The sequence below is a fragment of the Gadus chalcogrammus genome, chromosome 12 (assembly GCF_026213295.1).
Source record: "Gadus chalcogrammus isolate NIFS_2021 chromosome 12, NIFS_Gcha_1.0, whole genome shotgun sequence".
NCBI lineage: Eukaryota > Metazoa > Chordata > Actinopteri > Gadiformes > Gadidae > Gadus > Gadus chalcogrammus.
The window spans coordinates 6,899,154-6,915,040 of NC_079423.1; the positions used below are offsets into that span (position 1 = coordinate 6,899,154).

Here is a 15,887-nt window from a genome sequence, read left to right on the forward strand (position 1 = left end):
GTCAAAAAATCACCACCCATTCTCTGACACTTTAACCGTTAACCTTGGTTCAAACATTTAACATCACACGCACACGCAGTGTATTTCAGATAATTAATGAATTCAGATGTCACAATGATCGTTTACATGGATAAGGAGTCCTACTGAATCAATTACTGCCGTTTATATCTAACTAATGATTGTTTTTGTAAAAGTGTAACGTCAAGCCTCAGCAGCTTTCTCACTCCTTATGTGCTACTGTATAAAACCTGGTTTTGCGCCTGCACTAATTGCTTGTGGCCATACCACCCTGAACACGCCCGATCTCGTCTGATCTCGGAAGCTAAGCAGGGTCGGGCCTGGTTAGTACTTGGAAGGGAGACCGCCTGGGAATACCAGGTGCTGTAAGCTTTTTCTTTTTCAACTCGAGCTCATTGACTCCGTGGCCTACCGTGGCGTACCGTGACCTGATGTTTACTGCCAACCGCTTTGGAGGATTTAAGCAACATACAAAAACTGACAACGTCTCTCAAAACTATTTTTGTGAAACATGAGGACAGTATAGTGATACTGCCAGCAGGGAGCACCAGAGAGCTGAACCGACAGTTGTACATTTCTTAAACTTTCACCAACACAAACACGCACGCTCACTTCAGATCATGGGAGGACGTCAAAAAATCACCACCCATTCTCTGACACTTTAACCGTTAACCTTGGTTCAAACATTTAACATCACACGCACACGCAGTGTATTTCAGATAATTAATGAATTCAGATGTCACAATGATCGTTTACATGGATAAGGAGTCCTACTGAATCAATTACTGCCGTTTATATCTAACTAATGATTGTTTTTGTAAAAGTGTAACGTCAAGCCTCAGCAGCTTTCTCACTCCTTATGTGCTACTGTATAAAACCTGGTTTTGCGCCTGCACTAATTGCTTACGGCCATACCACCCTGAACACGCCCGATCTCGTCTGATCTCGGAAGCTAAGCAGGGTCGGGCATGGTTAGTACTTGGATGGGAGACCGCCTGGGAATACCAGGTGCTGTAAGCTTTTTCTTTTTCAACTCGAGCTCATTAACTCCGTGGCCTACCGTGGCGTACCGTGACCTGATGTTTACTGCCAACCGCTTTGGAGGATTTAAGCAACATACAAAAACTGACAACGTCTCTCAAAACTATTTTTGTGAAACATGAGGACAGTATAGTGATACTGCCAGCAGGGAGCACCAGAGAGCTGAACCGACAGTTGTACATTTCTTAAACTTTCACCAACACAAACACGCACGCTCACTTCAGATCATGGGAGGACGTCAAAAAATCACCACCCATTCTCTGACACTTTAATCGTTAACCTTGGTTCAAACATTTAACATCACACGCACACGCAGTGTATTTCAGATAATTAATGAATTCAGATGTCACAATGATCGTTTACATGGATAAGGAGTCCTACTGAATCAATTACTGCCGTTTATATCTAACTAATGATTGTTTTTGTAAAAGTGTAACGTCGAGCCTCAGCAGCTTTCTCACTCCTTATGTGCTACTGTATGAAACCTGGTTTTGCGCCTGCACTAATTGCTTACGGCCATAACACCCTGAACACGCCCGATCTCGTCTGATCTCGGAAGCTAAGCAGGGTCGGGCCTGGTTAGTACTTGGAAGGGAGACCGCCTGGGAATACCAGGTGCTGTAAGCTTTTTCTTTTTCAACTCGAGCTCATTAACTCCGTGGCCTACCGTGGCGTACCGTGACCTGATGTTTACTGCCAACCGCTTTGGAGGATTTAAGCAACATACAAAAACTGACAACGTCTCTCAAAACTGTTTTTGTGAAACATGAGGACAGTATAGTGATACTGCCAGCAGGGAGCACCAGAGAGCTGAACCGACAGTTGTACATTTCTTAAACTTTCACCAACACAAACACGCACGCTCACTTCAGATCATGGGAGGACGTCAAAAAATCACCACCCATTCTCTGACACTTTAACCGTTAACCTTGGTTCAAACATTTAACATCACACGCACACTGCAGTGTATTTCAGATAATTAATGAATTCAGATGTCACAATGATCGTTTACATGGATAAGGAGTCCTACTGAATCAATTACTGCCGTTTATATCTAACTAATGATTGTTTTTGTAAAGAGTGTAACGTCGAGCCTCAGCAGCTTTCTCACTCCTTATGTGCTACTGTATAAAACCTGGTTTTGCGCCTGCACTAATTGCTTCCGGCCATACCACCCTGAACATGCCCGATCTCGTCTGATCTCGGAAGCTAAGCAGGGTCGGGCCTGGTTAGTACTTGGATGGGAGACCGCCTGGGAATACCAGGTGCTGTAAGCTTTTTCTTTTTCAACTCGAGCTCATTGACTCCGTGGCGTACCGTGACCTGATGTTTACTGCCAACCGCTTTGGAGGATTTAAGCAACATACAAAAACTGACAACGTCTCTCAAAACTGTTTTTGTGAAACATGAGGACAGTATAGTGATACTGCCAGCAGGGAGCACCAGAGAGCTGAACCGACAGTTGTACATTTCTTAAACTTTCACCAACACAAACACGCACGCTCACTTCAGATCATGGGAGGACGTCAAAAAATCCCCACCCATTCTCTGACACTTTAACCGTTAACCTTGGTTCAAACATTTAACATCACACGCACACGCAGTGTATTTCAGATAATTAATGAATTCAGATGTCACAATGATCGTTTACATGGATAAGGAGTCCTACTGAATCAATTACTGCCGTTTATATCTAACTAATGATTGTTTTTGTAAAAGTGTAACGTCGAGCCTCAGCAGCTTTCTCACTCCTTATGTGCTACTGTATAAATCCTGGTTTTGCGCCTTCACTAATTGTCTACGGCCATACCACCCTGAACACGCCCGATCTCGTCTGAACTCGGAAGCTAAGCAGGGTCGGGCCTGGTTAGTACTTGGATGGGAGACCGTCCTGGGAATACCAGGTGCTGTAAGCTTTTTCTTTTTCAACTCGAGCTCATTGACTCCGTGGCGTACCGTGACCTGATGTTTACTGCCAACCGCTTTGGAGGATTTAAGCAACATACAAAACTGACAACGTCTCTCAAAACTATTTTTGTGAAACATGAGGACAGTATAGTGATACTGCCAGCAGGGAGCACCAGAGAGCTGAACCGACAGTTGTACATTTCTTAAACTTTCACCAACACAAACACGCACGCTCACTTCAGATCATGGGAGGACGTCAAAAAATCACCACCCATTCTCTGACACTTTAACCGTTAACCTTGGTTCAAACATTTAACATCACACGCACACGCAGTGTATTTCAGATAATTAATGAATTCAGATGTCACAATGATCGTTTACATGGATAAGGAGTCCTACTGAATCAATTACTGCCGTTTATATCTAACTAATGATTGTTTTTGTAAAGTGTAACGTCGAGCCTCAGCCGCTTTCTCACTCCTTATGTGCTACTGTATAAAACTGGTTTTGCGCCTGCACTAATTGCTTACGGCCATACCACCCTGAACACGCCCGATCTCGTCTGATCTCGGAAGCTAAGCAGGGTCGGGCCTGGTTAGTACTTGGATGGGAGTCCGCCTGGGAATACCAGGTGCTGTAAGCTTATTCTTTTTCAACTCGAGCTCATTGACTCCGTGGCGTACCGTGACCTGATGTTTACTGCCAACCGCTTTGGAGGATTTAAGCAACATACAAAAACTGACAACGTCTCTCAAAACTGTTTTTGTGAAACATGAGGACAGTATAGTGATACTGCCAGCAGGGAGCACCAGAGAGCTGAACCGACAGTTGTACATTTCTTAAACTTTCACCAACACAAACACGCACGCTCACTTCAGATCATGGGAGGACGTCAAAAAATCACCACCCATTCTCTGACACTTTAACCGTTAACCTTGGTTCAAACATTTAACATCACACGCACACGCAGTGTATTTCAGATAATTAATGAATTCAGATGTCACAATGATCGTTTACATGGATAAGGAGTCCTACTGAATCAATTACTGCCGTTTATATCTAACTAATGATTGTTTTTGTAAAAGTGTAACGTCGAGCCTCAGCAGCTTTCTCACTCCTTATGTGCTACTGTATAAAACCTGGTTTTGCGCCTGCACTAATTGCTTACGGCCATACCACCCTGAACACGCCCGATCTCGTCTGATCTCGGAAGCTAAGCAGGGTCGGGCCTGGTTAGTACTTGGATGGGAGACCGCCTGGGAATACCAGGTGCTGTAAGCTTTTTCTTTTTCAACTCGAGCTCATTGACTCCGTGGCCTACCGTGGCGTACCGTGACCTGATGTTTACTGCCAACCGCTTTGGAGGATTTAAGCAACATACAAAAACTGACAACGTCTCTCAAAACTATTTTTGTGAAACATGAGGACAGTATAGTGATACTGCCAGCAGGGAGCACCAGAGAGCTGAACCGACAGTTGTACATTTCTTAAACTTTCACCAACACAAACACGCACGCTCACTTCAGATCATGGGAGGACGTCAAAAAATCACCACCCATTCTCTGACACTTTAACCGTTAACCTTGGTTCAAACATTTAACATCACACGCACACGCAGTGTATTTCAGATAATTAATGAATTCAGATGTCACAATGATCGTTTACATGGATAAGGAGTCCTACTGAATCAATTACTGCCGTTTATATCTAACTATGATTGTTTTTGTAAAAGTGTAACGTAGAGCCTCAGCAGCTTTCTCACTCCTTATGTGCTACTGTATAAAACCTGGTTTTGCGCCTGCACTAATTGCTTACGGCCATACCACCCTGAACATGCCCGATCTCGTCTGATCTTGGAAGCTAAGCAGGGTCGGGCCTGGTTAGTACTTGGATGGGAGACCGCCTGGGAATACCAGGTGCTGTAAGCTTTTTCTTTTTCAACTCGAGCTCATTGACTCCGTGGCCTACCGTGGCGTACCGTGACCTGATGTTTACTGCCAACCGCTTTGGAGGATTTAAGCAACATACAAAAACTGACAACGTCTCTCAAAACTATTTTTGTGAAACATGAGGACAGTATAGTGATACTGCCAGCAGGGAGCACCAGAGAGCTGAACCGACAGTTGTACATTTCTTAAACTTTCACCAACACAAACACGCACGCTCACTTCAGATCATGGGAGGACGTCAAAAAATCACCACCCATTCTCTGACACTTTAACCGTTAACCTTGGTTCAAACATTTAACATCACACGCACACGCAGTGTATTTCAGATAATTAATGAATTCAGATGTCACAATGATCGTTTACATGGATAAGGAGTCCTACTGAATCAATTACTGCCGTTTATATCTAACTAATGATTGTTTTTGTAAAAGTGTAACGTCGAGCCTCAGCAGCTTTCTCACTCCTTATGTGCTACTGTATAAACCTGGTTTTGCGCCTGCACTAATTGCTTACGGCCATACCACCCTTAACACGCCCGATCTCGTCTGATCTCGGAAGCTAAGCAGGGTCGGGCCTGGTTAGTACTTGGATGGGAGACAGCCTGGGAATACCAGGTGCTGTAAGCTTTTTCTTTTTCAACTCGAGCTCATTGACTCCGTGGCCTACCGTGGCGTACCGTGACCTGATGTTTACTGCCAACCGCTTTGGAGGATTTAAGCAACATACAAAAACTGACAACGTCTCTCAAAACTATTTTTGTGAAACATGAGGACAGTATAGTGATACTGCCAGCAGGGAGCACCAGAGAGCTGAACCGACAGTTGTACATTTCTTAAACTTTCACCAACACAAACACGCACGCTCACTTCAGATCATGGGAGGACGTCAAAAAATCACCACCCATTCTCTGACACTTTAACCGTTAACCTTGGTTCAAACATTTAACATCACACGCACACGCAGTGTATTTCAGATAATTAATGAATTCAGATGTCACAATGATCGTTTACATGGATAAGGAGTCCTACTGAATCAATTACTGCCGTTTATATCTAACTAATGATTGTTTTTGTAAAAGTGTAACGTCGAGCCTCAGCAGCTTTCTCACTCCTTATGTGCTACTGTATAAACCTGGTTTTGCGCCTGCACTAATTGCTTACGGCCATACCACCCTGAACACGCCCGATCTCGTCTGATCTCGGAAGCTAAGCAGGGTCGGGCCTGGTTAGTACTTGGATGGGAGACCGCCTGGGAATACCAGGTGCTGTAAGCTTTTTCTTTTTCAACTCGAGCTCATTGACTCCGTGGCCTACCGTGGCGTACCGTGACCTGATGTTTACTGCCAACCGCTTTGGAGGATTTAAGCAACATACAAAAACTGACAACGTCTCTCAAAACTATTTTTGTGAAACATGAGGACAGTATAGTGATACTGCCAGCAGGGAGCACCAGAGAGCTGAACCGACAGTTGTACATTTCTTAAACTTTCACCAACACAAACACGCACGCTCACTTCAGATCATGGGAGGACGTCAAAAAATCACCACCCATTCTCTGACACTTTAACCGTTAACCTTGGTTCAAACATTTAACATCACACGCACACGCAGTGTATTTCAGATAATTAATGAATTCAGATGTCACAATGATCGTTTACATGGATAAGGAGTCCTACTGAATCAATTACTGCCGTTTATATCTAACTAATGATTGTTTTTGTAAAAGTGTAACGTCGAGCCTCAGCAGCTTTCTCACTCCTTATGTGCTACTGTATAAAACCTGGTTTTGCGCCTGCACTAATTGCTTACGGCCATACCACCCTGAACACGCCCGATCTCGTCTGATCTCGGAAGCTAAGCAGGGTCGGGCCTGGTTAGTACTTGGATGGGAGACCGCCTGGGAATACCAGGTGCTGTAAGCTTTTTCTTTTTCAACTCGAGCTCATTGCCTCCGTGGCCTACCGTGGCGTACCGTGACCTGATGTTTACTGCCAACCGCTTTGGAGGATTTAAGCAACATACAAAAACTGACAACGTCTCTCAAAACTATTTTTGTGAAACATGAGGACAGTATAGTGATACTGCCAGCAGGGAGCACCAGAGAGCTGAAACGACAGTTGTACATTTCTTAAACTTTCACCAACACAAACACGCACGCTCACTTCAGATCATGGGAGGACGTCAAAAAATCACCACCCATTCTCTGACACTTTAACCGTTAACCTTGGTTCAAACATTTAACATCACACGCACACGCAGTGTATTTCAGATAATTAATGAATTCAGATGTCACAATGATCGTTTACATGGATAAGGAGTCCTACTGAATCAATTACTGCCGTTTATATCTAACTAATGATTGTTTTTGTAAAGTGTAACGTCGAGCCTCAGCAGCTTTCTCACTCCTTATGTGCTACTGTATAAAACCTGGTTTTGCGCCTGCACTAATTGCTTACGGCCATACCACCCTGAACACGCCCGATCTCGTCTGATCTCGGAAGCTAAGCAGGGTCGGGCCTGGTTAGTACTTGGATGGGAGACCGCCTGGGAATACCAGGTGCTGTAAGCTTTTTCTTTTTCAACTCGAGCTCATTGACTCCGTGGCCTACCGTGGCGTACCGTGACCTGATGTTTACTGCCAACCGCTTTGGAGGATTTAAGCAACATACAAAAACTGACAACGTCTCTCAAAACTATTTTTGTGAAACATGAGGACAGTATAGTGATACTGCCAGCAGGGAGCACCAGAGAGCTGAACCGACAGTTGTACATTTCTTAAACTTTCACCAACACAAACACGCACGCTCACTTCAGGGCCCCGTTTCCCGAAAGCGTCGTTAGCCTAAGTGGATCGTGAAGTGCGTCGAAAGGGCATCGTAGAGTTTTCACCGCGTTTCCCGAAAGCATCGTGGGGAACGAACGTCTTGAAACGCTCGTAGCTAACGAGTACTCCAGGGGTGCTCGTAGGTACTCGTAGGACGCTAAGAGCATCGTCAGCTATAGCCTCAGTGGCGACACCATCGGACATTCCGTCTATTGGATGCGTTTTATTAAAACGCATTGCGCCTTTATGTTCTTAGTTTGGTAATTAATAAAGATTATTAATTAATTTATTAATAAAGATGTTTAAAATGGCCAAAATAAAACGGGACAGTCCAGAATTTTTTGCGCAGGCAGGGCACTCAAAATGTGTGAGAGAAAGTGGGGGGATTTGTGCAGACTGACATAGGCTACTCATAAAACGTAGCATAAAATAATGTAAAAAATAAATTAAATTAAACAAATTAAAAAAAAATAATAATAACGAAATAAAAGAAATTAAAAAAAATAAGAAATAAAGAAATATTTTTTTTTTATAAAAAACAAGCAAAGGAGCAGGCAAAAGGCATGGTGGGGATTGGTCACGTTGACGGGAATGTTTAGTGACATGAGGGAGGGTGGAGGGGGTTAAAAAAAAGTCTCAATCACTATTCGACGCGCATGAAAACCAGCCGCGTAGTTATGAGGGAGGCCGTCCTCACACCGATCTTCCTCATCATCGTCATCGTCCTCAACGTCCTCCGGTTCAAGCAATGCCACCCCACCCTTAGCTGCAATGTTGTGCAACATAGCCGTCACACATATCACGGCGCATGACTGGCCGGAGAAAACTGGAGCCCTCCGCCTGACTTGTGAAGGCATCTAAAGCGTAACTTCCACCTCCCGATCGTGCGCTCAACGATGCACCGGGCCAGACGGTGGGCTTCGTTGTATTCCTCATCATGGACCTCTCCCGGGTTATTCACAGGTGTGAAGAGGAATTATTTAAGGGGGGAAAATGCCGTGAAACGCACAGTGCATTCAGGATTAGGACTGATATATGTCGGTTTAAGCCTAATCAATTGTGTTTTAATGTCTTTAGCATTCATATAATTGCAGTCTATTTTTTTCGTAGGCTACTCTGCTGTTGTCCTTGATGGGGATATATTTTAACCCTTTTTAACACAATTTTCCTGCGACATTCCTGCGTCTCCCCCTCCTACGGAGCCCATTTCAGCACCGTGTCAGTAGACAGTTACAATCCTACGACGTCGTGAGTGCAGCGAATGCGCGTTCACGTTAAGAGGAGTTTCGGGAAACGCTCCAAAGAAATTGACGATGGATCGCAAGATCCATCGTGAGAATGATCGTACGAGCGTGGATCCATCGTTATCGGGAAACGGGGCCCAGATCATGGGAGGACGTCAAAAAATCACCACCCATTCTCTGACACTTTAACCGTTAACCTTGGTTCAAACATTTAACATCACACGCACACGCAGTGTATTTCAGATAATTAATGAATTCAGATGTCACAATGATCGTTTACATGGATAAGGAGTCCTACTGAATCAATTACTGCCGTTTATATCTAACTAATGATTGTTTTTGTAAAAGTGTAACGTCGAGCCTCAGCAGCTTTCACACTCCTTATGTGCTACTGTATAAAACCTGGTTTTGCGCCTGCACTAATTGCTTACGGCCATATCACCCTGAACAAGCCCGATCTCGTCTGATCTCGGAAGCTAAGCAGGGTCGGGCCTGGTTAGTACTTTGATGGGAGACCGCCTGGGAATACCAGGTGCTGTAAGCTTTTTCTTTTTCAACTCGAGCTCATTGACTCCGTGGCCTACCGTGGCGTACCGTGACCTGATGTTTACTGCCAACCGCTTTGGAGGATTTAAGCAACATACAAAAACTGACAACGTCTCTCAAAACTGTTTTTGTGAAACATGAGGACAGTATAGTGATACTGCCAGCAGGGAGCACCAGAGAGCTGAACCGACAGTTGTACATTTCTTAAACTTTCACCAACACAAACACACACGCTCACTTCAGATCATGGGAGGACGTCAAAAAATCACCACCCATTCTCTGACACTTTAACCGTTAACCTTGGTTCAAACATTTAACATCACACGCACACGCAGTGTATTTCAGATAATTAATGAATTCAGATGTCACAATGATCGTTTACATGGATAAGGAGTCCTACTGAATCAATTACTGCCGTTTATATCTAACTAATGATTGTTTTTGTAAAAGTGTAACGTCGAGCCTCAGCCGCTTTCTCACTCCTATGTGCTACTGTATAAAACCTGGTTTTGCGCCTGAACTAATTGCTTACGGCCATACCACCCTGAACACGCCCGATCTCGTCTGAACTCGGGAGCTAAGCAGGGTCGGGCCTGGTTAGTACTTGGATGGGAGACCGCCTGGGAATACCAGGTGCTGCAAGCTTTTTCTTTTTAAACTCGAGCTCATTGCCTCCGTGGCCTACCGTGGCGTACCGTGACCTGATGTTTACTGCCAACCGCTTTGGAGGATTTAAGCAACATACAAAACTGACAACGTCTCTCAAAACTAATTTTGTGAAACATGAGGACAGTATAGTGATACTGCCAGCAGGGAGCACCAGAGAGCTGAAACGACAGTTGTACATTTCTTAAACTTTCACCAACACAAACACGCACGCTCACTTCAGGGCCCCGTTTCCCGATAACGATGGATCCACGCTCGTACGATCATTCTCACGATGGATCTTGCGATCCATCGTCAATTTCTTTGGAGCGTTTCCCGAAACTCCTCTTAACGTGAACGCGCATTCGCTGCACTCACGACGTCGTAGGATTGTAACTGTCTACTGACACGGTGCTGAAATGGGCTCCGTAGGGGGGGGGGAGACGCAGGAATGTCGCAGGAAAATTGTGTTAAAAAGGGTTAAAATAAATCCCCATCAAGGACAACAGCAGAGTAGCCTCCGAAAAAAAATAGACTGCAATTAGATGAATGCTATAGCAAGACATTAAAACACAATTGATTAGGCTTAAACCGACATATATCAGTCCTAATCCTGAATGCACTGTGCGTTTCACGGCATTTTCCCCCCTGAAATAATTCCATATGACAAAAAATTAAAAATTGCTTGTGTGACAACTACATTTATCTTAATGGGCTGATTTCTGAAACATGCTTTGCGCAGCAAAGAGAGCCGACTTAATCTGATTCCGCATAAGGGTTTCCTTGATTGATCATTTGATTGGCTATAAAAGCCCCTCCGGAAATAGGGTAAGGTATGTATTGATGAGGAATACAACGAAGCCCACCGTCTGGCCCGGTGCATCGGTGAGCGCACGATCGGGAGGTGGAAGTTGCGCTATATTAGATGCCTTCATCACAAGTCAGGCGGAGGGCTCCAGTTTTCGCCGGCCAAGTCATGCGCCGTGATATGTGTGACGGCTATGTTGCACAACATTGCAGTTAAGGCTGGGGTGGCATTGCTTGAACCGGGAGGACGCTGAGGACGATGACGACGAGGAAGATCGGTGTGAGGACGGCCTCCCTCATAACTACGCGGCTGGTTTTCATGCGCGTCGAAGAGTGATTGAGACTTTTTTTTAACCCCCTCCACCCTCCCACATGTCACTAAACATTCCCGTCAACGTGACCAATCCCCACCATATCCCAGCCTTTTGCCTGCTCCTTTGCTTGTTTTTTATAATTTATTTATTTCTTTATTTTAATTTTTTTTAATTTAATTTAATTCTTTACATTATTTTATGCTACGTTTTATGAGTAGCCTATGTCAGTCTGCACAAATCCCCCCACTTTCTCTCACACATTTGAGTGCCCTGCCTGCGCAAACATTTTCTGGACTGTCCCGTTTTATTTTGGCCATTTTAACATCTTTATTAATAAATAAATTAATAATCTTATTAATTACCAAACTAAGAACATAAAGGCGCAATGCGTTTCAATAAAACGCATCCAATAGACGGAATGTCCGATGGTGTCGCCACTGAGGCTATAGCTGGACGATGCTCTTAGCGTCCTACGAGCACCCCTGGAGTACTCGTTAGCTACGAGCGTTTTCAGACGTTCGTTCCCCACGATGCTTTCGGGAAACGCGGTGAAACTCTACGATGCCCTTACGACGCACTTCACGATCCACTTAGGCTAACGATGCTTTCGGGAAACGGGGCCCAGATCATGGGAGGACGTCAAAAAATCACCACCCATTCTCTGACACTTTAACCGTTAACCTTGGTTCAAACATTTAACATCACACGCACACGCAGTGTATTCAGATAATTAATGAATTCAGATGTCACAATGATCGTTTACATGGATAAGGAGTCCTACTGAATCAATTACTGCCGTTTATATCTAACTAATGATTGTTTTTGTAAAAGTGTAACGTCGAGCCTCAGCAGCTTTTACACTCCTTATGTGCTACTGTATAAAACCTGGTTTTGCGCCTGCACTAATTGCTTACGGCCATACCACCCTGAACACGCCCGATCTCGTCTGATCTCGGAAGCTAAGCAGGGTCGGGCCTGGTTAATACTTGGATGGGAGACCGCCTGGGAATTCCAGGTGCTGTAAGCTTTTTCTTTTTCAACTCGAGCTCATTGACTCCGTGGTCCTACCGTGGCCGTACCGTGACCTGATGTTTATTGCCAACCGCTTTGGAGGATTAAGCAACATACAAAACTGACAACGTCTTCTCAAAACTATTTTTGTGAAACATTGAGGACAGTATAGTGATACTGCCAGCAGGGAGCGACCAGAGAGCTGAACCGACAGTTGTACATTTCTTAAACTTTCACAACACAAACACGCACGCTCACTTCAGATCATGGGAGGACGTCAAAAAATCACCCCCCATTCTCTGACACTTTAACCGTTAACCTTGGTTCAAACATTTCAACATCACACGCACGACGCAGTGATTTCAGATAATTAATGAATTCAGATGTCACAATGATCGTTTACATGGATAAGATTCCTATGAATCAATTACTGCCGTTTATTATCTAATAATGATTGTTTTGTTAAAAGTGTAACGTCGAGCCTCAGCAGCTTTCTCACTCCTTATGTGCTACTGTATAAAACCTGGTTTTGCGCCTGCAATAATTGCTTACGGCCATACCACCCTGAACACGCCCGAACTCGTCTGATCTCGGAAGCTAAGCAGGGTCGGGCCTGGTTAATACTTGGATGGGAGACCGCCTGGAATACCAGGTGCTGTAAGCTTTTTCTTTTTCAACTCGAGCTCATTGACTCCGTGGCCTACCGTGGCGTACCGTGACCTGATGTTTACTGCCAACCGCTTTGGAGGATTTAAGCAACATACAAAAACTGACAACGTCTCTCAAACTATTTTTGTGAAACATGAGGACAGTATAGTGATACTGCCAGCAGGGAGCACAGAGAGCTGAACCGACAGTTGTACATTTCTTAAACTTTCACCAACACAAACACGCACGCTCACTTCAGGGCCCCGTTTCCCCCGAAAGCAGTCGTTAGCCTAAGTGGATCGTGAAGTGCGGTCGAAAGGGCATCGTAGAGTTTTCACCCGCGTTTCCCGAAAGCATCGTGGGGAACGAACGTCTTGAAAACGCTCGATCTAAACGAGTACTCCAGGGGTGCTCGTAGGTACTCGTAGGCGCTAAGAGCATCCGTCAGCCTATAGCCTCAGTGCGACACCATCGGACATTCCGTCTATGGATGCGTTTATTAAAACGCATTGCGCCTTTATGTTCTTAGTTTGGTAATTAATAAAGATTATTAATTAATTTATTAATAAAGATTTTAAAATGGCCCAAAATAAAACGGGACCAGTCCAGAATTTTTTTGCGCAGGCAGGGCACTCAAAATGATGTGAGAGAAAGTGGGGGGATTTGTGCCGACCTGGAACATAGGCTACTCAATAAAACGTAGCATATAAATAATGTAAAAATAATTAAATTAAACAAATTAAAAAAAATAATAATAACGAATAAAGAAATTAAAAAAATAAGAAAATAAAAGAAATATTTTTTTTTATAAAAACAAGCAAAGGAGCAGGCAAAAGGCCTGGTGGGGTGATTGGTCACGCGTGACGGGAATGTTTAGTGACATGAGGGAGGGTTGGAGGGGGTTCAAAAAAAGCTCAATCACTATTCGACGCAGCATGAAAACAAGCCGTCGTAGTTATGAGAGGGAGGCCGGTACTCACGACCGATCTTCCGCATCATCGTGCATCGTCCTCAACGTCCTCCGGTTCAAAGCAATGCCATCCCCACCCTTAGCTGGCAATTTGTTGTGCAACATAGCGTCACACATATCACGGCGCATTGACTTGGGCCGGAAGAAAACTGGAGCCCTCCCCGGACTTGTAAGCATCTACAGCGTAACCCTTCCACCTTCCCGATCGTGCGCTCAACGATGCAACCGGGCCAGACGTGGTCTTTCGTTGATTCCTCATCATGGACCTCTCCGGGTTATTCACAGTTTGTAAGGGAATTTATTTAAGGGGGGGAAAATTGCCGTGAAACCGCACAGGCATTCGGATTGGACTGATATCTGTCCTGTTTAAGCCTAATCACGTTGTTTTAAATGTCTTTAAGCATTCCATATAATTGCAGTCTATTTTTTTCGTAGGTTCACTCTGCTGTTGTCCTTGATGGGGATATATTTAACCCTTTTTAACACAATTTTCCGGCGACATTCCTGCGTCTCCCCCTCCTACGGAGCCCATTTCAGCAACCGTGTCAGTAGACAGTTACAATCCTACGACGTCGTGAGTGCAGCGAATGCGCGTTCACGTTAAGAGGAGTTTCGGGAAACGCTCCAAAAGAAATTGACGATGGATCGCAAGATCCATCGTGAGAATGATCGTACGATGCGTGGATCCATCGTTATCGGGAAACGGGGCCCAGATCATGGGAGGACGTCAAAAAATCACCACCCATTCTCTGACACTTTAACCGTTAACCTTGGTTAAAACATTTAACATCACACGCACACGCAGTGTATTTCAGATAATTAATGAATTCAGATGTCACAATGTATCGTTTACATGGATAAGGAGTACTACTGAATCAATTACTGCCGTTTATATCTAACTAATGATTGTTTTTGTAAAAGTGTAACGTCGAGCCTCAGCAGCTTTCACACTCCTTATGTGCTACTGTATAAAACCTGGTTTTGCGCCTGCACTATTGCTTACGGCCATATCACCCTGAACAAGCCCGATCTCGTCTGATCTCGGAAGCTAAGCAGGGTCGGGCTGGTTAGTACTTGGATAGGAGACTGCCTGGGAATACCAGGTGCTGTAAGCTTTTTCTTTTTCAACTCGAGCTCATTGACTCCGTGGCCCTACCGTGGCGTACCGTGACCTGATGTTTACTGCCAACCGCTTGGAGGATTTAAGCAACATACAAAAACTGACACGTCTCTCAAAACTATTTTTGTGAAACATGGAGGACAGTATAGTGATACTGACCAGCAGGGAGCACCAGAGAGCTGAACCGACAGGTGTACATTTCTTAAACTTTCACCAACACAAACACGCTACGCCTCACTTCAGATCATGGTTGATGGACGTCAAAAAATCACCACCATTCCTTCTGACACTTTAACCGTTGACCCTTGGTTCAAACATTTAATCATCACACGCTACACGCAAGTGTATTTCAGATAATATAATGAATTCAGATGTCACAATGATCGTTACATGGATAAGGAGTCCTACTGAATCAATATACTGCGTTTATATCTAACTAATGATTGTTTTTGTAAAAGTTAACGTCAAGCCTCAGCAGCTTTCTCACTCCTGATGTGCTACTGTATAAAACCTGGTTTTGCGCCTGCACTAATTGCTTACGGCCATACCACCCTGAACACGCGATCTCGTCTGATCTCGGAAGCAAGCAGGGTCGGCCTGGTTAGTACTTTGATGGGAGAACCGCCTGGGATACATGTGCTGTAAGCTTTTTCTTTTTCAACTCGAGCTCATTGACTCCGTGGCCTACCGTGGCGTACCGTGACCTGATGTTTACTGCCAACCGCTTTGGAGGATTTAAGCATATCACAAAAACTGACACACACGTCTTCATCAAACTATTTTTGTGAACATGAGGCAGTATAGTGATTCTGCCAGCAGGAGCACCAGAGAGCTGAACCGACA

General features: G+C 44.5%; 17 non-coding genes across 17 annotated transcripts; all 17 read left to right on the forward strand.

Annotated features, from left to right (window-relative positions):
- Window positions 1-271: 271 nt before the first annotated feature.
- Window positions 272-390, forward strand: LOC130401089 (5S ribosomal RNA). The gene has a single exon (XR_008903549.1). It is a non-coding gene; the product is annotated as a 5S ribosomal RNA (ribosomal RNA).
- Window positions 391-919: 529 nt separating this feature from the next.
- On the forward strand, window positions 920-1,038 carry LOC130400628 (5S ribosomal RNA). The gene has a single exon (XR_008903106.1). It is a non-coding gene; the product is annotated as a 5S ribosomal RNA (ribosomal RNA).
- A 529-nt stretch (window positions 1,039-1,567) lies between these two features.
- Window positions 1,568-1,686, forward strand: LOC130394425 (5S ribosomal RNA). Its single transcript, XR_008897586.1, has one exon. It is a non-coding gene; the product is annotated as a 5S ribosomal RNA (ribosomal RNA).
- A 531-nt stretch (window positions 1,687-2,217) lies between these two features.
- On the forward strand, window positions 2,218-2,336 carry LOC130401356 (5S ribosomal RNA). The gene has a single exon (XR_008903818.1). It is a non-coding gene; the product is annotated as a 5S ribosomal RNA (ribosomal RNA).
- Window positions 2,337-2,855: 519 nt separating this feature from the next.
- On the forward strand, window positions 2,856-2,975 carry LOC130394579 (5S ribosomal RNA). Its single transcript, XR_008897724.1, has one exon. It is a non-coding gene; the product is annotated as a 5S ribosomal RNA (ribosomal RNA).
- Window positions 2,976-3,491: 516 nt separating this feature from the next.
- Window positions 3,492-3,610, forward strand: LOC130399925 (5S ribosomal RNA). The gene has a single exon (XR_008902417.1). It is a non-coding gene; the product is annotated as a 5S ribosomal RNA (ribosomal RNA).
- Window positions 3,611-4,129: 519 nt separating this feature from the next.
- Window positions 4,130-4,248, forward strand: LOC130396339 (5S ribosomal RNA). The gene has a single exon (XR_008898988.1). It is a non-coding gene; the product is annotated as a 5S ribosomal RNA (ribosomal RNA).
- A 528-nt stretch (window positions 4,249-4,776) lies between these two features.
- LOC130400846 (5S ribosomal RNA) lies at window positions 4,777-4,895 on the forward strand. The gene has a single exon (XR_008903317.1). It is a non-coding gene; the product is annotated as a 5S ribosomal RNA (ribosomal RNA).
- A 528-nt stretch (window positions 4,896-5,423) lies between these two features.
- LOC130394453 (5S ribosomal RNA) lies at window positions 5,424-5,542 on the forward strand. Its single transcript, XR_008897609.1, has one exon. It is a non-coding gene; the product is annotated as a 5S ribosomal RNA (ribosomal RNA).
- A 528-nt stretch (window positions 5,543-6,070) lies between these two features.
- On the forward strand, window positions 6,071-6,189 carry LOC130396341 (5S ribosomal RNA). The gene has a single exon (XR_008898989.1). It is a non-coding gene; the product is annotated as a 5S ribosomal RNA (ribosomal RNA).
- Window positions 6,190-6,718: 529 nt separating this feature from the next.
- Window positions 6,719-6,837, forward strand: LOC130396342 (5S ribosomal RNA). Its single transcript, XR_008898990.1, has one exon. It is a non-coding gene; the product is annotated as a 5S ribosomal RNA (ribosomal RNA).
- Window positions 6,838-7,365: 528 nt separating this feature from the next.
- LOC130396343 (5S ribosomal RNA) lies at window positions 7,366-7,484 on the forward strand. The gene has a single exon (XR_008898991.1). It is a non-coding gene; the product is annotated as a 5S ribosomal RNA (ribosomal RNA).
- A 1,924-nt stretch (window positions 7,485-9,408) lies between these two features.
- Window positions 9,409-9,527, forward strand: LOC130394243 (5S ribosomal RNA). The gene has a single exon (XR_008897421.1). It is a non-coding gene; the product is annotated as a 5S ribosomal RNA (ribosomal RNA).
- Window positions 9,528-10,055: 528 nt separating this feature from the next.
- LOC130400849 (5S ribosomal RNA) lies at window positions 10,056-10,174 on the forward strand. Its single transcript, XR_008903320.1, has one exon. It is a non-coding gene; the product is annotated as a 5S ribosomal RNA (ribosomal RNA).
- A 2,029-nt stretch (window positions 10,175-12,203) lies between these two features.
- On the forward strand, window positions 12,204-12,322 carry LOC130400457 (5S ribosomal RNA). Its single transcript, XR_008902940.1, has one exon. It is a non-coding gene; the product is annotated as a 5S ribosomal RNA (ribosomal RNA).
- Window positions 12,323-12,852: 530 nt separating this feature from the next.
- Window positions 12,853-12,970, forward strand: LOC130395547 (5S ribosomal RNA). Its single transcript, XR_008898594.1, has one exon. It is a non-coding gene; the product is annotated as a 5S ribosomal RNA (ribosomal RNA).
- A 1,951-nt stretch (window positions 12,971-14,921) lies between these two features.
- On the forward strand, window positions 14,922-15,039 carry LOC130395769 (5S ribosomal RNA). Its single transcript, XR_008898785.1, has one exon. It is a non-coding gene; the product is annotated as a 5S ribosomal RNA (ribosomal RNA).
- The last annotated feature ends 848 nt before the right edge of the window (window positions 15,040-15,887 follow it).